This window comes from Chiloscyllium punctatum, chromosome 24 (genome assembly GCF_047496795.1).
Source record: "Chiloscyllium punctatum isolate Juve2018m chromosome 24, sChiPun1.3, whole genome shotgun sequence".
NCBI classification, from domain to species: domain Eukaryota; kingdom Metazoa; phylum Chordata; class Chondrichthyes; order Orectolobiformes; family Hemiscylliidae; genus Chiloscyllium; species Chiloscyllium punctatum.
In genome coordinates, this window is record NC_092762.1 from 60869506 (window position 1) to 60893716 (window position 24211).

At 42.5% G+C, this 24211-nt stretch overlaps 1 protein-coding gene across 1 annotated transcript in view; it reads left to right on the forward strand.

Moving 5' to 3' along the window:
- The first annotated feature begins 23789 nt into the window (after window positions 1-23789).
- Window positions 23790-24211, forward strand: part of tmprss9 (transmembrane serine protease 9) — a 39830-nt gene continuing 39408 nt past the window's right edge. Inside the window, exon 1 of the mRNA XM_072593965.1 lies at window positions 23790-23981. The gene's annotated coding sequence lies outside the window, so the exon portion shown is untranslated. The remainder of the gene's footprint in view (window positions 23982-24211) is intronic.

Here is a 24211-nt window from a genome sequence, read left to right on the forward strand (position 1 = left end):
GTACCCATCCAAATGCCTCTTAAATATAGCAATTGTACCAGCCTCCACCACATCTCTGGCAGCTTATTCCATACACGTACCACCCTCTGCGTGAAAAAGTTGCCCCTTAGGTCTCTTTTCTATCTTTCTCCTCTCACCCTAAACCTATGCCCTCTAGTTCTGGACTCCCCGACCCCAGGGAAAAGACTTTGTCTATTTATCTTATCCATGCCCCTCATAATTTTGTCAACCGCTATAAGATCACCCCTCAGGGAAAACAGCCCCAGCCTGTTCAGCCTCTCCCTATAGCTCAAATCCTCCAACCCTGGCAACATCCTTGTAAATCTTTTCTGAACCCTTTCAAGTTTCACAACACCTTTCCGATAGGAAGGAGACCAGAATTGCATGCAATATTCCAACAGTGGCCTAACCAATGTCCTGGACAGCCGCAACATGACCTCCCAACTCCTGTACTCAATACTCTGACCAATAAAGGAAAGTATACCAAACGCCTTCTTCACTATCCTATCTACCTGCGACTCCACTTTCAAGGAGCTATGAACTTGCACTCCAAGGTCTCTTTGTTCAGCAACACTCCCCAGGACCTTACCATTAAATGTATAAGTCCTGCTAAGATTTGCGTTCCCAAAATGCAGCACCTCGCATTTATCTGAATTAAACTCCATCTGAAATGTCTCAGCCCATTGGCCCATCTGGTCCAGATCCTGTTGTAATCTGAGGTAAGCCTATTCGCTGTCCACTACACCTCTAATTTTGGTGTCATCTGCAAACTTACTAACTGTACCTCTTATGCTCACATCCAAATAATTTATGTAGGTTGGAGGAGAGGGTGGAGCGGATCGGTGGGAAGGCAGATGAACAGGAAGGACAGTTCAAGAGGGCGGTTTCAAGTTGAACGATTGGATCTGGGGTAAGATAGGAGGAGGAGAGATGAGGAGATTGGTGAAGTCAACATTGATGCCGTGTGGTTGGAGCCCAAGGCGAAAGGTGAGGTGTTCTTCCTCCAGTCGTCGGGTGGCTTGGATTTAGCGGTGGAGGATGGCCAGGACCTGCATGTCCTTGGCAGAGTGGGAGGGGGAGTTGAAGTGGTCGGCCACGGGTCGGTGGGGTTGTTTAGTGCATGTGTCCCAGAGATGTTCCCTGAACAGTTCTGCGAGATGGCATCCTGTCTCCCCAAGGTAGAAGAGACCAAATCGAGAGCAACGGGCACAATAGATGAAGTAGTTGAATGTGCAGGAAAATCTCTGCCAGATGTAGAAGGATCCTTTGGGGCCTTGGATGGAGCTGATGGGGGAGGCATAGACACAGATTCCTCAAGTCTATGCAAAGCACAAGACAGGAGTGTGATGGAACATTCTCCATTTGCCAGGATCAGTGCAGCAATAACAACATTGAGGAAGCTTGACACCATCCAGACAAAGCATCCCGCTCCATTTAACACCTTCAAAATTCATTCTCTCCACCACTGAAACACAGTAGCAGCAGTGTATACCAACTACAAGATACTGCAACAACTGACCTTGGATTCTCTGACAGCGTTTTCCAATACACGAACCTGTCATCTAGAAGGACATAAGCAGCAGAGACATGAGAAGTTCCCCTCCAAGCTGCAAACCACCTTGACTTGGAATAATGCCTTTCCTCACTGAGTCAAATTCCTGAAGCTCCTATGTTGACAGCACGGTGTACCTATACCTTAAGGACTACAATGGTTTAAGAAGGCACTCACCATTGCTTTCTCCCAGACAGTTAAGGGAGGACATTATGTGCTGGCTTAGCCAGCATTCTCCATACCCCAGAATGAATATATAAATCGCTTTATTTCAAAGTTACACTGACACTTCAATACTTCCATTTTCTTGCCAACCTGCTTGTTCTTTCTAGCCAAATCCAGGAATTCTTCTGCCTGAGTGCATTTTCTCTATGCTGAAATCAACAGATGGAGTTTAATTCAGATAAATGCGAGGTGCTGCATTTTTGGAACGCAAATCTTAGCAGGACTTATATACTTAATGGTAAGGTCCTAGGGAGTGTTGCTGAACAAAGAGACCTTGGCGTGCAGGTTCATAGTTCCTTGAAAGTGGAGTCGCAGGTAGATAGGATAGTGAAGAAGGCGTTTGGTATACTTTCCTTTATTGGTCAGAGTATTGAGTACAGGAGTTGGGAGGTCATGTTGCAGCTGTACAGGACATTGGTTAGGCCACTGTTGGAATATCTCTGCACCTTTCACCTTGGTTAATGTTTTCCTAGAACCAGCAAATATCTTGCCTGTTCATGGAGTACATGCAAGTCTCAAACAACAATTGCTAACAAAAAACCCATAGACAAAGACAAGGGAATGACAAACAATAGGTAAGGGTTATGTGGTTGTACGTTTCATAATTAATGTCACAAGATCAGCCCTCCAGAATTAGTCAGTTTTTTACAGTCCCTGTTTTTTATTTACCACTCCCCAGTAAAGGGAAATAATCCATTTTAAACAGATCATTTCCTGTAAACCTCTCCCTTGCTCATCAACAGAAATAGATTAATTAGTTTGTCATTAGTTTGGAAGGCTGCATCGCACATGGTATTCTATTTATACAGATAGATTTGTTAATGTTTTAGATTCATCAGTGGATTCCAGAGATGTTTCACAGTTACTTCTGTATACATCCTGTGCTCAATTAGGTCCTTGGACCAGTAAAACCATTCACTCAAATCCGGCCTTTGCCCATTGGAAATACACACACATACCTTCTGGCAAATATAATAGCAAGAGCAACCCTGGCTTAATTTGCTGAGCTGCTAAGCCTTTGATGTTTCGGCAAGAACCATATGGGAACTTTCTGGATGGTGTAGTTCTGTTTCTCACTCATAAACCAAATTCACTTTATGACTCCTGTTTATCTGAATACTGAGAGGGTTGGATAACAAACCATTTTGCATTTAAAAAGCCAATGGAATGTTTGTCATTCTTTCTTCAGTGCTCCCCAGGCAGCTTGTGCAATTATGGTGGGAATGGACAGGGTCAGATGAAGGTCCAGTTGAAGTAATAAAATACAATTGCCTGCCCTGGGCTATAACACAAAAATTTACTTGCCTTGTCTTCCATAGTCCTCTGCAAATTCTCCCAGTTCTTAAGAAGTCGTAAAGAAATGCAAATTGTTTAATTAAAGCATAAAATCGCTATACAAATACATCTAGGCAAAGCAGAAGTGTCCACAATTCTAAGTAAAGTTGTATTTATTCGATCTTGGAATATGAGTGTCACTGGCAAAGCCAACATTAAGTGTTCATCACTAGTAGACCTGGGGAGATAGTGATAAGCTTACTTCTTTGAAATGGCCTAGATAACAAATTCATTTTGGGAGTGAATTGTTCACCTCTACTTTGTTTATATTAAGAGAGATAAACCTTGGAGAACAGGTTGGTCCCACATTTCTCTGCCAGAATGTGAATGTCCATTTCAGTCATTTGTTCTTTCCCCCTCCTGTAGCACTGGTGCAGAACCAGGAGGGATGGAGGATGGGTCAGACCTGAGTTTGGAGAACACTGAACTGATTAAAGTTCAGTTTCCTTGCGACTAACAGAAAGAAACTGTGTTTACCCTGAAGCCAGCTTCCATCTAATGTGTTTATTCTCTTGTGGTGCTGGATAGTGATGTTTATATAGCCAATTATTTTATTTCTCATTTTATTTCAAGTAAGTATTTACATTGCCTTTGAGTAATGTCTATTTTCAATTGCCGTGAACTGAACAACACGCATTTTCTGAAAGCTCTTTTTACCCCATACTAGGGTACAGTTCCCTGGCGAGTGTTTTCACTGAGGTACTGGTCTCTGGTGCTGCTCCTTTCTGGTATACGGTTCCCTGCACTGATGCTTGCTAGGAGCCTCAGATGCAGATTATTAATATTTATTATCTGTCCTGTTTAATTCAGAGATGTATAATATTAACTGAGTGGCTAAAGTCAGCCTGTCAGTAATGAAATAAGAACAGAAAATGCAATCAATGTGGTGATGAAAACAGAGTTAACATTTCAGATTGATGAGCTTCCATTGGAACTGGTGATTTCCAGCATTTGGAGTACTTTTGTGTTTGAAATGGAGCCAGTTAACAGAGGAGTGGGAAAACAATCATGCATTAGTTCAACTAACGTTGCTAGCCAGTTGCAGGAAGACCATACCAGCATCTTGGTGGAACAGTTTGTTTGACTTGTTGATGCCTTTCTCTTGCTACTTGAAGATACCATGGTCCCTGTTGCTGTTATGGGGAATTAAGCAATAAAACATCAGCAATACATTGCAGCTCCAGCCTTCGTTCCCAAAGAGCCAGGTTCAGAGGAATAATTGGGTGTTTATGTGTACATGGCATGTCAGTAGGAGAATGTGTAATGAGTCGCAGGTTTCAAGGGTTAGGCCTGGTAATGATTCCAGAAGCTAAACATATCTTCTGGTCTCAGTCATATTCTTTGTTGTCTAAAGGTGACAGGGACTGAAAGGGTTAATGCTGACGTGTGCCTTAAGCACCACCCACCAGGATGACATCACACAGACGTGATGAGAAAACAAGTCAGGATCTCAAAGGTGTAAGGCTCATCATGAGGACCTGTCTCTTAGTCTCTTTGATAATGTCCATCTTACCAGTGTAACTTGTACCTAGTTACTGTAGTGATTGTAACGAGGTCAGTCAGATGGACCTCATAGAATATGAGTTCCCTGATTGGGGCATGAATCTCGTCCAATCAAGGATCCCTGGCTGACCCATATAAACAAGAGTGTCACCTGCACACACACACACACACACACACACACCATGGATGCTGGGGAAAAAATAAGCACTACCGCAGTTAGGCGGTAGTGTGGGGGTTACAAAAAATATAAACTGGAAATTTCACTAGAAGAAAAAAAGAGAAAAAAGAGAGAAAAGAAAAAAAAATAAACAAGAGTGTCAGGGGTTCTGTTCACTCTGAGAGCTGGCCCTGAGGGAGCTGGATCAGTATCCAGGACTCTTCATGTTTAAATAATGGGTGACTCAGTGATGGTATACAGGCCTCGGTGGAGTTACTTCAAGGGGTTACTTCAAGAGAAGAATACACTCCTGAACAAATTCACTCGCTACAGACGTCTTTGAAGTGGGGTAAGCATTTCTGGCATCATGCCATTACTTGGGAAGCTTGATTCATTCAATCCTGCTGAAGGCTGATCCCAGGATGTGAAAATAAAGTGTTTCTTTTTCTGTGCAAATGACATTGGGTTAGATGACAAGCAAACAGTAATTCTCCGGATAGCTTGTGGACTCGCAGCCTTTTGTAGTTATTAGGAGCCTAACTTTCCATGAGGCACAGATATAAAACCTTTCAAGAGTTGATGAATTTAGCTAAGGAACATTATGACCCCAAGCTTCCTCTAATTCTGAGATGATATTGGTTTTTACTCGGCAATTCGAGAACCAGGGGAATCCATATCGGGATTATTGACGATTGGTTAAGACGACTGGCAGAGAGGCATGTGACTTTGCTTTAACCCTTAATGAGATGCTGACAGACGGTTTGGTATGTGAGATTAATGATGTAATCATTGCAAAAGTGCCTACTAGCTGAAGCCTAACTCAACTTCAGACTGATACTACGGTGGCTTCATCAATGGAAAATGTGACAAGTGGAGCATATGAGTTGCAGGGTATTCTGATGGAAGTGGACACCCTTGTCAGTCCGACTGAACTTAGGAGACGCCACTTGAGAACAGGCAAGTACATAGCCTCACTCAGGACATATACTGAACAGAGGAACTCTGGTTCAGCCCACAGCAAAACCCCAAAACACAGCCAAATCTTCGCCAGACCGTTAAATTTTTTTTTCAGGATGTGGACCGGCAAGCCATTGTAATTGCTGCTGGTATGTGGACTTGAGACATCAAAAGAGTGTCACTAGCCCTAAATGAGCAAGAGAGCTCATAGGCCGGTCTACACGAGAGTGCACACCATGGAAAGTCTACCTCCATCTGCTTTGGAACCGTTTAGTAATCTGCTTAGTAATGTCCGAATCAGAACCAATCAAAATAAATGTCTGGTTAAATGGTCACCCAGTTCTAATGGAGGTTGAAAACAGTGCTCCTGTTTCAGTGATTGCAGAACCAATCTTTAACAAAATTCGTTCTGGACTACAACCCTTACGTTTGCACAAGACCTTGGCTAGACTGAGAACCTATATCAGGGAACCTTTACGATGAAGGGTACAATTTTGGTTCTGGTCCCTTATGAGAAGCAGCTGGTTCAGTTCCCACTGACTGGTGTAAAAGGCTCGGGCCCAAGCTTGATGGTGAGAAATTAGTTAAGAAAGATTCACCTTGATTGGCTCAGCAATTTTTTGATTAGAAAATGGTTGCTTGATTGAAGTCCTAATTAAATACCTGGACATTTTTCAGGAATGCCCAGGGACTATCAACGAAGCAAAGGTCACTTTGCATATTAACTAGGAAGCAATTCCACGATTCTGCAAGGTCCACCCAATGCCATTTGCCTTACCAGCAAAAGCAGAGGCAGGAATCAGACACCTGGAAAGCAAAGGAGTCATCAAACCAGTCCAGTTTGTGGAATGGGCAGCACTGGCCGTACCGATTGTGAAGCCCAGTGGGTCGGTTCGCCTGTGGGGGGATTTTAAGGGAATGGTAAACCGCTTTTCCCACTGCTGGATAAATACCCAATCCCTCGCACAGAGGAGTTATACACAAAGCTGGCATGGGCTGTTCTTCAAAAAGTTGGACATGAGCCATGCGTACCTGCAATTGCAGTCAGATGAGAATTCCCAGAAGTATGCTACAATTAATACCCATGAAGGTTTGTACCAATACACAAGACTGCCATTTGGGGTGTTGTCAGTCTGGGCAATTTTTCAGTGGATGATGGAGAACATTTTACAAGGGGTAGCCTAGGTTGCCATTTATCTGGATGACATGCCAACAACAGGGAAGACCAATAAGGAGCATTTAGAGAACTTAAACATTTCTCCCAGGTGGGTGTATGCCTTAGAAGGGAAAAATGCATGTTCCAGGCATCCCAAATGACCTACTTGGGCTATACCCTGGTTCCCATGTCTGTACCAGAGCTGGTGAATTATTACTGAAAGTAGATACATAACCTGGCTTCCATCCTGGCACCTTTGCATTGACTCTGAAAAAAAGGGTTACCCTTGGAAGTGGTTATGTAGCCAAGCCATAGTTTTCAGGGAAGTGAAGAAATAACGATCATCCTCTGAGGTGTCGGCACCCTATGATCCCAAGCGAGATCTGGTACTGATGTCTGACGGCCCGGAGTATATTAGCTTCATGGGTGGTCCAATGGAGAAGAAGTCCCAATAACATATGCAGATACACCCAGATAGAGAGAGAGGGATTGGTGGTCATATTTGGAGTCAGGAAGTTCCACTAGTACGTTTAAGGATGTAAATTTGTAGAAATAATGGACCACAAACCCCAACTAGGTCTACTTAAAGAGGACAAGACAGTACTATCCATATTCAACAATGGGCTCAAGTACTAAGTATGTATAATTACAAGTTGGAACAAGTAGCAAATGTGGATGCATTGAGCCGCCTCCCATTGGCTGATACACCACCGATGATACCACCACTGGAAGAATCCATTCTGGGTTTAAATTTTCTGGACATACTTGCAGTCACAGCTGACAATATCAGACTTTGGGTGCAGAAAGATCCAGTTCTGGCAAAACTGAAACAGCTAATGGTGATTGGAGAAACCAAAGAATTAAAACCTTTTTGGCTTGGAGAGAGCAGGTCACACTGGAGGACAGTATATTATAACAAGGAGCAAATGTGATTATCCTGGGCACAGGTTGTTGCCAGATACTGACTGAATTCCAACAGGATCATCCAGGGCTTTCCAAAATGAAGATGTTGGCGAGACATTATGTCTGATGGCCAGGATTGGATGTAGATATAGCCGTGTTGGTGGGGCAGTGCCCAGAATGCCAACAACGACAACAATTACCAAAAATTACCTCCCTTACATTTGTGGGAATGGCCAGGTAAACCCTGGACCATGCAGGTCCTTTCATGAGCTCAATGTTCTTAGTCATTGTGGATGCCCACTTAAAATGCCTGGACGTGCATACAATCCATTCATCAAACACGTGGACAACGATAGAAAAACTGTGCACATCTTTTACAATACTTTTCCAATTACTATTTCTCAAAGTCAAATCATATTCGTCATATAAGGACAGCTCCATATCATCCAACATCCAATGGTCTGGCAGAAAGAACAGTCCAAACTTTGAAGACAGGCTTAAAGAAACAGCCAACAGCTTCACTTAATACCGAACTGTCCTAGTCCCTGTTTGATTATACGACTACTCCTCAAGCAACTCCAGGGATAGCTCCGGTAGAGTCACCAATGGGGAGAAGACTCCATACCTGGTTCAATCTGATCTTCATGACCCTGGGGATGGCGGCATCAGGAACACCAATGCTGGACACAAGACTCTTAAGCGTGGGAGTTAGTTTACTTCAGGCAATGAAGTTGGGTGGAGGAACCACTGGAATGGGTAAGAGGCATCATCAATGCAAGGTCAGGTCCAGTGATGTATAAAGTTCAGGTAAGTGTGACAGCCCTGAACAAGCACGTGGACTGTATGAAAGATGTAAACTTGCAAACGGTACGGGAACAAAACGTGCCCGACTGCCCGACAGTCTTTCTGACTCTTTTAGAGCCCAGAGGTTCTCCCTCTCAGTCATGTAGTGAAGACACCTTGGAATCTGAGCTGGACACAGTGGATGTCGCTGCCACAATGCCTTTTTTGCCTGAAGAAGAGAACAAATTTCTTCTGAGATGCTCCAGGCGGAAGAGGTGAGTTACTGTGTGTTACATTCTACCCGTATCAGAGGCAGAGTTGGAGGTACCTGACCTGATGCTAAAACGGCCCAGGAGGAGCTACAAAAGAAAGAACTGGCCAATGTCATCAGATTCAGACGGGGAGGGAGATAGTGAGTGATTGTAATGAGGTTAGCCAGGTGGACCTCATAGAATGAGCTTCTCGATTTGGGTTGTTAACCTGGTTGAGCCTGGGCTGACGGATATAAACAGGAGTGTCAGACATCCTCTTTCTCTCTGAGAGATCTGGATCAGTGTTAAGGACTCTCCATGTGTAAATAAAGGATGATTTGGAGATGCCGGTGTTGGACTGGGGTGTACAAAGTTAAAAATCACACAACACCAGGCTATAGTCCAACAGGTTTGTTTAGAAGCACTAGCTTTCGGAGTGCCGCTCCTTTATCAGGTGGTTGTGGAGGATACAATTATAAGACAGAGTTTATAGCAAAAGTTTACAGTGTGATGTAACTGAAGTTGTATGTTGAAAAATACCTGGATTGTTTAAGTCTCTCATCTGTTAGAATGACCATGATAGTTTTACTTTCATATGTAAATCACAAAGCTTTTTTTAGAAGTTACATTCTCAGGTTAACTGTAACAATTGGTGTCAGATCTGATAAGATGTTAAGGTGTCAAAGGTGTTATCCCTCTGTGTTCAGTTGTTTGTGCCATAATGTTTAGACTAATTATCATCTAAAAAGTGAGTTTACAAAGTCTCACATGGATTCATGCAGTTTTTTGAGCAAAGTACAATGTAACTCTGCAAGTATAAATTCACTCCACAAACATATATGTATATGTGTGCATATACTGGGGGGGTGGTGTGCGTGGACCTAACGAGGGAGTTGCAAAGGGAATGGTCTTTACGCAATGCAGATAGGAGGAAATATACCTCTGGTGATGGGTTCTGATTGTAGGTGGTGTAAATGGCAGAGGACAATGCACTATATCCGGAGATTAGTGGGGTGGATGGTGAGGGCCGGGGGCTTCTATCATCGTTGCACTTGGAGGGATGGAGTTCGAGGGCGGAGGTGTGGGAAGTGGAGGAGATGCGCTGGAAAGCATTGGTGATCCCATGGGAGAGGAAATTGCGGTCCTTGAGGTAGGAGGCCACCTGGGATGTTCTGGAGTAGAATTACTCCTCTTGGGAGCAGATACAGCAGAGGCGGAGGAATTGGTAATAAGGGATAGCGTTGTTATGGGGTGTGTGTGTGTGTTTGTAGTCCAAGTAGCTGTGGGAGTCAGTGGATTTAAAGTGGATGTCTATATTGAGTCAGTTGCTGGAAATGGAGATCCAAGAAGGAGAGGGAGGGATCTGAGATGGTTCAGGTGAACTCGAGGTCAGGATGGAAGGTGTTTATGAAGTTGATGAACTGTTCATTCTCCTTATGGGAGCACGAGGTGGCACCAATGCAGTCATCGATGTAGTGGAAGAAATGGTGGGGGATGGTGCCAATGTAGCTGCGGAAGATGGACTGTTCCACGTAACCAACAAAGAGGCAGGCATAGCTGGTGCCCATGCAGTGCCCATGGCTACCCATTTAGTCTGAAGGAATTGGGATGATTCGAAGGAGAAGTTGTTGAGGGTGAGGACCAGTTCCACCAAGCGAATGAGTGTGTCAGTGGAGGGGTACTGGTTGGGTCGGTGGGAGAGGAAGAAACGGAGGGCTTGGAGGTCCTGGTCATGGCGGATGGATGTGTACAGGGACTGGATATCCATGGTGAAGATGAGACATTGGGGGCCAGGGAAATAAAAGTGATAAAGGAGGTGGAGGGCATGGATGGTGTCCTGAATGTATTTGGGGAGTTCCTGGACCAAGGGGGATAGTACTGTGTCAAGGATATGAGGAGATAAGTTTAATGGGGCAGGAGCAAGCAGAGATGATGGGTCAACTGGGGTAGTCAGGTTTGTGGATTTTGTGTAAAAGGTAGATCTGGGTGGTGCAGGGTTCCAGGACCATCTGAGACATTTCCCTCCCCTTCCTCAACTGCTCCGTCAACACAGACATCTACTTCAAATCCACCAACTCCTACAGCTACGCAGACTACACCTCCTGATGGGTCCAATCAGTGGTGCTCACATCTTTTGAATGTATTTTTAAAAAAACAATAAAAATAAGGACGCAGTCAAGAAGGAAGTCTCTTGCTCTTTGGTCTAAAGGAGAAAGTTTCAACAGGAAGACGGCTTCAACAAAAGAAATCCAAGACAGGAAAAGCTCCTGGAGTTTGAAGAAACTTACAGAGCTCTTGACAAAAACAGAACCAGAGTGAACAGCTTTCAACTTGGAGACCTTCCTATCGTCTTAATCCGAAGGGAATGCATTCTGGGAGAGTAGTGAAACTTTGGGATAATTTCATTTTATGAAATCAGAGGCTGGAGTGTTGCTGTTGGTTTTGAATGGGGTAGTGGTAAAAGACAGTATATGTAAATGAACAAAAAGCTTGCAGTGAAATGTCCCATGGTGTGTCAGGGTCTGCGAGGGTTAATACTGAGGAGCCCCTTAAGCATTTCCCACTATGATGATGCCATACAGACTCATTAGGAAAACAGCTCAGGATCTCAAAGGAGTAGAACCCATCATCAGGGTTTTCCTCATCCTCTCTATAATGATTTTTACCATATTGATGTGACTTGTGCCGAAATACTATCATGAATGGAACTGCATCTTGTTTAAGACCAACAGTCTCTTCTCATTAGACTATCTGGTGGTTTTCCTCTACCACATAAGACCTAGCAGGTCTTGGAGATCCTGAGAAGGAAAGAGAATGTTTGCAGCAAATCTACCAGGCAGCGTGATGAATAGCAGTGAGGATTCATCTTTCAACATTCCTGGCTCCCTTCCTGATCTATTTTTAGACAGAATGTTGGAATGGTTGCAAAAGGAGGGAAGTGCTAGTTAGCATCTAAAACATGTTGGCAATAGGGGAAACACATTCATCTTTTATGTCAGTTGCCCTTCCTAGAAACTAGATAGGGAAAAACGAAACAAAACATGCTGTAAATACTCAACAGGTTTTTCTAAGCAGTCATAGTGAGAGAAACAAAGTTAACATTTCAGATCAATAACCTTTGATCCGAACTCTTACTCAACCTAAAATGTTATTTTCATTGCCCATTGAAATTTGTTGAATATTGACAGTTTTGTCTGTTTCTGTTTCAGATTTCTAGCATCCACAGTAATTTGCCTTTGGTTACAAGAAGTATGTTCAACATATTGAGTGAGATTTGGAAGTAACTGCTTATACCTGAACTTAAGGCCTGTATTTACCCGACAAAGGCACAATCCTCTTTTAAAAAGAAATGTGGATAAAACTTTGCAAAAATAAAACTAAAACCATGAAGCATCAGACAAGAGATAAAGGAATATGTGGGGGCTGATCCTTTTTAAAGGCAAGGGAGGAGTGGGGCTAGATAACCTTGTGAGCTGCCATGGAATGAAGATTGTGGGTTTGTATGAAAGACAAAGAAAGGTTTATGTCTAGAGGAAGTGGCTATGAGGAAGTACTGAAAATGCTGGAGTTAGGATTAACATTTCAACACAAAATTGAAGCATTTTCAGAGTCACACACCCTCATCTGCTGGGCCCCAGATCAGGGGAGGCACAAACCTGTAAGGGCAGATTGTTGCAAAATACCAGCTCTCTCCTCACCACATTGTAATGGGAAGTTTCTTCATGAATGTACAGGTTGTGAGACTTTGGGACTTCAATGTAGTGGCTATTTTGGAGACATGGATAGTGCAGGGACAGGAATGGTTGTTGCAGGTTCTGGGATTTAGATATTTCAGTAAGAACAGAGAAGATGGGAAAAGGGGGGAGGTGTGGCATTGTTAGTGAAGGAAAATGTTACAGTGACAGAAAGGACGTTTGGGAATTTGTCTACTGAGGTAGTATGGGCTGAGGTTAGGAGCAGGAAAGGAAAGATCACCTTATTGGGGATTTTATTGGGCCTCCGAATAGTTCCAGAAATATAGAGAAAAGATAGCAAAGATTACTCTGGATAGGAGTGAGAGTAACAGGGTAGTTGTTATGGGGGATTTTAATTTTCCAAATATTGACTTGAAATACTATAGTTCAAGTACTTTAAATGGGTCAGTTTTTGTCCAATGTGTGCAGAAGGGTTTCCTGACACAGTATGTAGACAAGCCAACAAGGGGCGAGACCACATTGGATTTGGTATTAGGTAATGAACCAGGCCAGGTGTTAGGTTTGGAGGTAGGTGAGCACTTTGGTGATAATGACCAAAATTCAGCTACTTTAGCAATGGAAGGGGATAGGTATATAATACAGGGCAAGAGTTATTACTGGGAAAAGGCAATTATGATGCAATTAAGCAAGATTTAGGATGCATAGGATGAGGAATGAAACTGCAGAGGATTGGCACAATTGAAATGTGGAGCTTATTCAAGGAACAGCTACTTCATGTCCTTGATAAGTATGTACCTGTCAGGCAGGGAGGAAGACATTGAGCGAGGGAGCCGTGGTTTACTAAAGAAGTTGAATTTCTATTCAAGAGGAAGAAGGAAGCTTATGTTAGGATGAGACATGAAGGCTCAGTTAGGGTGCTTGAGAGTTAGAAGTTAGCCAGGAAAGAGCTAAAGAGAGAACTAAGAAGAGCCAGCAGGGGACCTGAGAAGTCGTTGGCAGATAGGATCAAGGAAAATGTCAAAGCTTTCGATAGGCATATCAGGAATAAAAGAATGACTAGAGAAAAATGAGGGCTAATCAAGGATAGTAGTGGGAGGTTGTGCATGGAGTCCGAGAAGATGGGGAAGTGCTAAATGAATATTTTTCCTCAGTGTTCACACTAGGAAAAGACAATGTTGTTGAGGAGAATACAGAGATACAGACTACTAGACTAGACCTGTTCACAAGGAGGAGGTGTTAGCAATTCTGGAGAGTGTGAAAATAGATAAATCCCCTGGGCCGAATGGGATTTGTCCTCTGATTCTCTGGGAAGCCAGGGAGGAGATTGCAGAGCCTTTTGTTTTGATCTTTATGTCATCATTGTCTACAGGAATACTGCCAGAAGACTGGATGCTAGCAAATGTTTCCCCTTTGTTCAAGAAGAGGAGTAGAGACAACCCTGGTCTTTATAGACCAGTGAGCCTTCCTTTGGTTGTGGGTAAAGTGTTGGAAAAGGTAATAAGAGATAGGATTTATAATTATCTAGAGAGGAATAAGTTGATTAGGGACAGTCAACACGGTTTTATGAAGGGTAGGTTGTCCCTCACAAATGTTACTAGTTCTTTGAGATGATGACCAAACAGGTGGATGAGGGTAAAGTGGTTGATGTGGTATATATGGATTTCAGTAAGGTGTTTGATAAGGTTCCCCACAGTAGGCTATTGCACAAAATATGGAGCATGGGATTGAGAGTGATTTAGCAGTTTGGATCAGAAGTTGGCTAGATGAAAGAAGGTGGTGGTTGATGGGAAATGTTCATCCTGGAGTCCAGTTACTAGTGGTGTACAGCAAGGATCTGTTTTGGGGCCACACTGCTGTTTGTCATTTTTTAATAATGACCTAAATGAGGGTGTAGAAGGTTGGTTTCATAAATTTGCGGATGACACTAAGGTCGGTGGAGTTGTGGATAGTGCTGAAGGATGTTGCAAGTTACAGAGGGACATAGGTAAGCTGCAGAGCTAGCAAATGAAGTTTAATGCAGAAAAGTGTGAGGTGATTCACTTTGGAAGGAGTAGCAGAAATAAAGAGTACTGGGCTAATGGTAAGATTCTTGGTAGTGTAGAAGAGCAGAGAGATCGCATTGTTCATGTACATGGATCCCTGACTGATAAAGTTGTTAAGAACGGTGTGTTAGCTTTTGTAGATAGTGGGACTGAGTTTCGGAGCCACAAGATTATGCTGCAGCTGTAAAAAACTCTGAAGCAGCAGCACTTGGAGTTCTGGTCATCGCATTATAGAAAGGATGTGGAAGCTTTGGAAAGGGTTCAGTGGAGATTTACTGGGATGTTGCCTGGTATGGAGGGAAGGTCTTAGGAGGAAAGTCTGAGAGACTTGAGACTATTTTCATTAGAGAGAAGAAGGTTGAGAGTGACTTAATCGAGATATATAAGATAATCAGAGAGTTAGGTACGGTGGACAGTGAGAGCCTTTTTCCTCAGATGGTGATGGCTAGCACGCGGGGACATAGCTATAAATTGAGGGGTGATAGATATAGGACAGATGTCAGAGGTTTTTTTTTACTCAGAGTAGATAGGGCATGGAAAACCCTGCCTGCAACAGTAGTAGACTCACTAACATTAGGGGCATTTAAATGGTCATTGGATAAACATATGGATGAAAATAGAATAGTGTTGGATAGATAGGCTTCAGATTAGTCCCACAGGTTGGCGCAACATTGAGGGCCAAAGGGCTCGTACTGTGCTGTAATGTTCTATGTTCCAAACAGAAGTTTCCAGGTGTCAGAGTGGAAGATCCTACAAAGCTGTTGAATGTATGAGTTTAAGGAACACATGTTAAGGAGAAGAATAAAACAAAAAACTGTGGATGCTGAAGATCTGAAACAAAAACAGAACGGCTGGAGAAACTCAGCATGTCTGGTAGCATCTGTGGAGAGAACGCAGAGTTAACATTTCAAGTTCAGTGACCCTTCTTCTGTTCTGACTTGAAACATTAACCCCGCTTTCATGTTAAGGATTAAGTGGGTTGCGTTAGCGGTTTGTTTGGGAGAGGTGGGAAGGGACATTAACTAAAGAAATAACAGTGAGTAAGTGTTAATGTTGCCAGAAAAATTCAATTACATCTATATGCAATGAACATTGAACATATATGGGTGAGCTTTATTGAGTTTTGAATAACTGTAAGAGTATTGTTAAGGTAAAAGGGTTGAAACTTTAGGTCAGATATTTGTAATAAGAACATTTTGTGCAGTTTTTACACAGTATAAACTTTTTTTTCCTTTGTGTCTGATAAATGTTCTTTTGTTAAAAATACACTGACAGCCTCTTGTTTAGTGACTGACCACCCAGGAATGATGCTAACAATGGCCGTTCAATTCCCACACCAGCTGAGGACACCATAAAGGTCCCACCATCTGAACCTCTCCCCTTCCCTGAGACATTGTGACCCTCAGGTTAAACTCACCACTCGTCACCTCTCTCTCTCTCTCTCTCTGAGAGCAGGATTATAGCACCTTTATCATTTAAATTAAATATAAAAACAAAACACTTGTTCAATCAAGCCAGTCTCATTCTGGGATCAAACTTGTCTAACATTACCATCAACTGGGATCCTAAGGCTGTACTATAGTTGATAACCATCTGCTTTCTGTCATGAGGCACAGAGAATCACATCCTGATTTCCATTATAGAAATTCTGATCTATCTGGTTGAAAACTTGATCAAACTCCCCAGGACTTTAGCATGAAATGTATAAGTCCTGCCCTGATTTGCCTTACCAAAATTCAACACCTCACGTTTATCTATATTAAACTCCACCTGCCACTCCTCGGCCCATTGGCCCAACTGACTAAGATCCTGTTGTACTCTGAGACAACCTTTCTCGCTGACCACTAGACCACTGAATAGTTTGAAGAACTATCTTAAAGGAGGAGACAGATAGAGAGACTTAGGAAGGCAATTCTAATACTGAGCACCCAGGCAACTAAAAATATGGCCACCAATGATGTAATGAGTGAGATCAATGATATATAAGAGACCAAAATTGGAGAAGCACAGTAACCTTCTAAGGTTATAGAGCTGGAGGAGATTACAGACATACTGAAAGGTGAGGATTTGAAATCAAAGATGAATATTTTAAAATTGAGGCTTTGCTAAGAATAAGAATCATTAAGTCACAATATGGACACAGACACCGTGGTCTAACTCGTTCATGCTGACTAGGTATCCAAAATTAATCTCATCCTGTTTGCCAGAATTTGGCCTATTTCCCTCTAAACCCTTCCTATTCATATACCCATCCAGGTGCCTTTTAAATGCTGTAATTGTACCAGCCTCCACCACTTCCTCTGGCAGCTCATTCCATACACACACCACCCTCTGCGTGAAAAAGTTGCCTCACGTATCCCTTTTGAATCCACTTAAACCTATGCCCTCTAGTTTTAGACTCTGTTACCTGGGGAAACGCTTTGGGCTATTCACCCTATCCATGTCCCTCATGAGTTTATAACCTTCTATAAGGTCACCCCCTCAGTCTCCGACACTCCAGGGAAAACAGCCCCAGTCTATTCAGCCTATCCCTATAGCTCAACCTTCCAACCCTTGCAACATCCTTGCAAATCTTTTCCGAACCCTTTTAAGTTTAATAGTATTTTTCCACAGCAGAGAGACCAGAATTGAAAGCAGTATTCTAAAAGTGGCCTGAACAAAGTCCTGTGCAGCCTCAAACTTGACCTCCCAACTCCTCTACTCAGTGCAATGACCAATGAAGGCAAATGTGCTAAACACCTTCATCACCACCCTGTTTCCCTGTGACTCCACTTTCAAGGAGCTATGAACCTGCACCCAAGGTCTCTTTGTTTGGCAATACTCCCCAGGACTTTAGCATGAAATGTATAAGTCCTGCCCTGATTTGCCTTACCAAAATTCAACACCTCACGTTTATCTATATTAAACTCCACCTGCCACTCCTCGGCCCATTGGCCCAACTGACTAAGATCCTGTTGTACTCTGAGACAACCTTTCTCGCTGACCACTAGACCACTGAATTTGATGTCATCCGCAAATTTACTAACTATCCCACCTGTATTCACATCCAAGTCATTTATATAAATGACAAAAAGCAGGGACCCAGCACTGATCCTTGGACACAGCGCTGGTCACATGCCTCCAGTCTGAAAAGCAACCCTCTAACACCACCGTCTCTCCTATATTCAAGCCAATTTTGTACCCAGTTGGCTAACTCTCCTTTCATTCTGTATGATCAAACCTAACTCACCAATCTACCTTGTCAAGCACCTTGTTGACGTCCATATGGACAGCATCCACTGTTCTGCCTTTATCGATCCTCTTTGTCATTCTTCAAAAACCTCAATCAAATTAGTCAGACGCAATTTCCCACACACAAAGCCATGTTGACTATCCCTAATTAATCCTTGCCTTTCCAAGTACATGTAAATCCCATCCCTTAGAATCCCCTCCATCAACTTACTCACCACTGACATCAGGCCCACAGATCTATGGATCCCTAGCTTTTCCTTACTGTTCTTAAATAATGTACTACATTAGCCATCCTCCAGTTTTCTGACACCTCAGCCATGGCTATTGATGATACAATTTTCTCAGCAAGGGGCCCAGCAATCATTTCCCTAGCTTCCCACAAAGTTCTGGGTTACACCTGTTCAGGTCCAAGGAATTTATCCACTTTTATGTGTTTTATCTAGCACCTCCTCCCCTGTAAAATGGACACTTTTCAAGACATAGCTATTTATGTCTCCAAGTTCTCTAGCTTCACATCCTTTTCCATAGTAAAAACTGATGCAAAATACTCACTTAGTATCTTACCCATCTCCTGCAGTTCGCACATAAATAGCCTTGTTGATCTCCCTGGTTAATCTCTTGCCCTTAATGTACTTGTAGAATCTGTTTGGATTTTCTTTAATTCTATTTGCCAAAGCTATCTCATGTCCCTGTTTTGCCCTCCCGATTTCCCTCTTGAGTATACTCGTACTGCCCTTATACTCCTCGAGGGATTCACTTGATCCCAGCTGTCTATACCTGATACATGCCTCCTTCTTTTTCTTGACCAGAGTCTCAATTTCTCTAGTCATTCAGCACTCCCTACACCTACCAGTCTTGTCCTTCCCACTCACAGGAACATACTGTCTCTGGACTCATTATCTCATTTTTCAAAGCTTCCCACTTGCCAGCCATCCCTTTACTAGTGAATAGCCTCCCCCAAGCAATTTTAGAAAGTTCTTACCTAATAACATCAAAATTGGCCTTCTTCCAATTTAGAATGTTATTTTTTAGATCGGGTGTATTCTTTTCCATAACTATTTTAAAACTAATAGACTTATGATCACTGACCCCAAAGTGCTCTCCCACTGACACCTCTGTCACTTAGGCAGAAGTAGCTACTGCAGATGCTGGATATTAGAGTCAAGATCAGAGTGGTGCTGGAAAAACACAGCAGGTCAGGCAGCATCCGAGGAGCAGGAAAATTGACATTTCGGGCAAAAGCCCTTCATCAGGATTTCTGCTTCTCAGATGCTGCCTGACCTGCTGTGTTTTTCCAGCACCACTCTAATCTTTACCTCAGTCACTTGCTCTTCCTTTTTCCCAACAGAAGATTCAGTTTTGTTCCTTCTCTAGTAGGAGAAAGTGAGGACTGCAGATCTGGAGAGTCAGAGTCGAAAGGGTTATGCCCAAAACGTCGACTCTCCTGCTCCTCATATGCTGCCTGACCTGCTGTGCTTTTCCAGCACCACCCTTTTCGACTCCTTCTATCATAGGTACATCCATGTACTGAATAAGAAAGCTTTCTTGTACACACTTAACACATTTCTCTCCCTTCAAGCCTTTAACACCATGGCAGTCCTAGTCTATATTTGGAAAGTTAAAATCCCTCCATTACAATCCTATTACTCTTACTGACAACTGAGATTTCCTACAAATTTGCTTCTCAATTTTGAAAGGTCTATAGTCCAATTCCAAAAAGGTGATCATCCCTTTCTTATTTCTCAGTTCCACCCAACTTCACTAGATGTACTCTCAGGAATATCCTCGCTATGTACAGTCATAATGTTATCCCTAACCAAAAGTGCCACTCCTCTTCCTCTCACCACTCCCCCCATCCTTTCTATCCTTCCTATAGGATTTATACCCTAGAACATTAAGCCACTAGTCCTGTCTATCCCTGAGCCACATTTCTGTAATCACTATGATATACCGGTCCCATATTCTCAACTATGCTCTGAGTTCATCTGTCTACCTGTTAGGCCTCTTGCATTGAAATGAATGCAGTTTAATTTATCAGTCCTACCTCATTTTCTGCCTTGCTCTTGCCTGCTTTTACTGTTTGACTTAGTCCTCTTTTCAACTGTACTAGCCTCAGACTTTTTTCTCACTGTCTCTTTAGTTCCCCCACTTCCCCTTCACTAGTTTAAAGCCTTCCAAGTAGCACTAACAAATCTTTCCACCAGAATATTGGACCCCTTCCAATTCAGTGCAATCTATCCTTCTTATACAGATCACTTCTACCCCAGAAGAGATTACAATGATCTAAAAATGTGAATCCTTGCCCTGGACCACCTCTCTAGCCATGCTATCCTCCTATTCCTACTCTCACTAGCACCTGGCACCGGGAGTAATCCAGATAATAGTACTCTTGAGGACCTACATTTTAACTTGCTGCCTAATTTCCTATAGTCTCTCATCAGACCCTCATTCTCTTCTTAACGCAGATTTGCAATTGTAATAGTGATAGTGAATAGGACATGATGCAAATTTAGATATACGCAGCAGAATTTTAGATGAACTGATAGTGGGAAATGTGGGAGACTGGTGGAAAGCATAGCAATAGTTAAGTTTAGGGGTAACATAGGCATGTAATCACGGTTGTGGCAATGCTACAGATATATGGTCGGATGTTCATCTCACAGTCAAGTACAAGACCAAAGTTGCAGATAGTGTGATTGAGTCTCAGGCAGTTGCCAGGGAGAGTGATGGAGTTGGTGGTTAGGAAACAAAGGCAATGGCTTCTATCTTCCGAATATTTTGTTTTTGCTCAGCTAGTACTGGATGACATATAAGTCATGTGAAAACTACAATTTCTACAAATTCTTTGTGGATTCAATCCTGGACTTTCCCATCCAGTATATTCCCCAACCCTTTTTACTATTATTGATAGCAGTGCTTCAACCATATTGACTCTAATATCTAGAATTCACTCTTTAAATCTCTCCAGCTCTCGATCTCCCACTTAGTCCTCCCGGGGCGGCACGTTGGCTCAGTGGTTAGCACTGGTGCCTCACAGCACCAGGGACCCCGGTACCCAGGTTCGATTCCAGCCTTGGGTAACTGTCTGTGTGGAGTTTGCACATTCTCCCCGTGTCTGTGTGGGTTTCCTCCAGATGCTCCGGTTTCCTCCCATGGTCCAAAGATGTGCCAGTCAGGTGAATTGGCCATGCTAAATTGCCCGTAGTGTTAGGTGCATTAGTCAGAGGGAGATGGGTCTGGGTGGGTTACTCTTCAGAGGGTCGGTGTGGACTGGTTGGGCCAAAGGGCCTGTTTCCGCACTGTAGGGAATTCTATCTAATCAAATCCATCTATTCGATTAACTTATCAAGAATACTTCTAACAATTATTTTATTGATTTCTTTTCCATCTTTCCTGATCATACTTCACATGACTTAAAGTAGCGTACAAGGAATGTCAATAGTTGCTCTTTATATGGATTTCCAGAAGGCCTTCAATAAAGGCTCTCATTAGAGATGATCAGTTAAATTTGAGGCTAGTGTAATTGAAGACAAGTTACCAACATGGATTGGAATTGACTGAATGAAAGGAGACAGAAATCATGAGCAGATACCTTAATGGCAGGATGTGGTTAGTGATGTCCTGTGAGGATCTATTTTGGGGTTTCAGTGATTAATTGTATTTGTTCACGATTTAAATGATGAAATACCAAGCCACAAGTTCAAATTGCCAATGACTCAAACTCAGTACAGTTCTGAAGACCGTCACCAGAACCAAAATGTTAACTCTGATTTCTCTCTATAGTTTTTGCCAGTTCTGTTGAGCTTTTCCAGCGATTTCTGTTTTTATTTCTCGTAATCAGTACAGATGGAAGTGTAAAATTTCAGCAAATTAACATGTTTGGGGAAATGTGGCAAATGGATTTCAACAGAAACAATTGTGGGGACTTTGGATGTAAAAAGTATAGAACTGGATGCATACTAAATCGTGGAAAGTTAGAAACATTGGAAAGACAAAGGGGCTTGGAGGTCCAGGTGTATAGATCAGTAAGATAACTATAATAGTTACAGTAAGTAATCAAAGAGGCTAATGGAATGTTGGCCTTTAAACCTGTGGAGATAGGAATCATGCTTCAGCAATACAAAGCCTTGGTTAGATCACACTGGAAGAATTGCAGGCAGTTCTGGGCACCACACCTTATGAAGGATGTGTTAACTTTGGAGGGAGTGCAGCACTGATTTACTAGAATGATAACCAACCTCCAAGGATGTTGCAATATGGAGAGATTTAACAAACTATGTTTGTATTCCCTGGAATTTAGAATGTTAATGGATGATGTGTATGATGTTTACAGATATTAAGGGGAATAGATAGGATAGATAGAAAGAAACTATTTCTGCTGGTTGAGGAATCTAATACTAGAGGGCATAGGCAAGAGTGAGCAAGACCTTTCAGGTGTGAAATTAAGAAACAAATGATGATAGAAGTTTAGAACTCTCGCGCAAATGATAATTGATGTTAGATCAATTGTCAAATTTAATACTAAGAATTTAGAATTTTGTTTGCGAAATGTATGAAGATTAATAGTGTTAAGGCAGGTGTATTACATTAGGAAGTAAATCAGCAATGAATCCCACTCAGTAGAGAAACAGGCTGGACGGGCTAAATGGCTTCTTCCTGTTCTATGTCAAAGATCGATCATGATCTTATTGAGAATGTTAGAGTTGGTTCAAGGAGCCTGATGGACTGCTTCAACTCCTTTTTTGTACACTCAAATATTCTTATGTTGTTTATGTTACAAAATTCAGGGTCTTGATGAAAAATGTACAATCGGAGGTGAAAATAATAATTTACAGTGCCAGAGAGTGAGGAATCTCTACTGCTCAGTGTTGCAGAACTGAAAGAGACAGATTCCTACTTACTGCTCTGTAGTTGCACCTCATAATTCAGACAGTCATACAATCATAGAATCTCTACAGTGTGGAAGGAGGCCATTCGGCCCATTGAGTCCACAATGACCTAACCCAAATTAATCCACCCTATAACCCTGCATTTTCCATGTCTAATTCACTCAACTTGCACATCCCTGGACACTATGGACAATTTCCCATGGCCAATCCACCTACCCTGCACATCTTTGGACTATGGGAGGAAGCCGGAGCACCCAGCAGAAGCCCATGCAGACTTAGGGAGAACATGCAAACTCCACACAGACAGCCGCCCGAGTCATTTGACCATTACCTAATTGAAATATTTAGAGACGGTGCAACGCATGGAGAAGTGGATACTTCCTATTTTGTGGAATGTACACAGCAGTCAATCATTCTGAGGGGTATAGTCTTGGCCACTCTGTGAGCTGTTTCTCTTTCCCGATTGCTGTGCCCTTTGTGCCCAATTCCATGAGCAATTGCCCCTCTGAAATGGAACACAGTTTGAATTCTCCATTGTGGGCCCCCTATAAAGCCCACAACAGAAGACATAATAAGTTTGAGGCAAAACATGGGTAAGCAGGGCAAAGCAGGTATATACTAGGAAAGCTTACTGACCAGGCTGTTAAACTGTTGCCGTATGGGATAGGCCAGAAAAAACACACTTGTTTCCTAACCTAGAATTGTCAGCCTGCCATGAATGGAGTGTATTTACAGCAAATCTGCCTGGAATCCAACCCTTCCCCCTACATTCCCCCACATTCACACTCCTGCTCCATCTGTGCCCCAAAGGGACAATCTTCAGGTATCATATATCTGCACACTTTATCAAGGAATCAGATTGCAAGCATGAGGCATTTTACCCCTCCAGAGAAATTGCGATGGTAAAGTACACATTCGTTCCACGGGCAATGGCCAATCCTTTACACTTTACGCTGTCCCTAAGATGAACTGATTCAGAGCGGGAGTGCGGGTTTCTTCTTGTTTATTAGTTTGAACAAAGATTAACTGTTTCTGTGACACCTGACAAAAACTTAATGATCTCTCAGCTCCACCCCCGTGGGGTTTAAAATATAATTCCTGGCACTGAAGTCTGGGCAGTTTGGAATGAGCTCATGTCCGTGAGTTAATGAATATGTATGTCAGTGAGCAAATAACAAAGTTATAACTAAGTTAAGCAAATGTTAGTGAATTAATTACTCGGGCGTCACTGTGCAGTTTTATCAACTTCAATTCTGGGTCCTGTTTCTGAAGCTTCAATTACAGCTGATACCTACGGAACAGGTTTGAATACTGGAACTTATATTGTTACTAAATTTTTAACTGTGTAAATTTAATTGATTGGGACAATTATTATTCTTTGGATCCTTTAAACTATAAAGCCAAAGTATTCACTTCCAAAATGCTAAGATCAAGTTACAAAACATCTTGCAAATGAAAAGTCCATTCAATTTGTGTCTGAATGTTTCATCAAGAGTGCATATCTATGTATCAGATTCAGCGTGGGAGAGAGG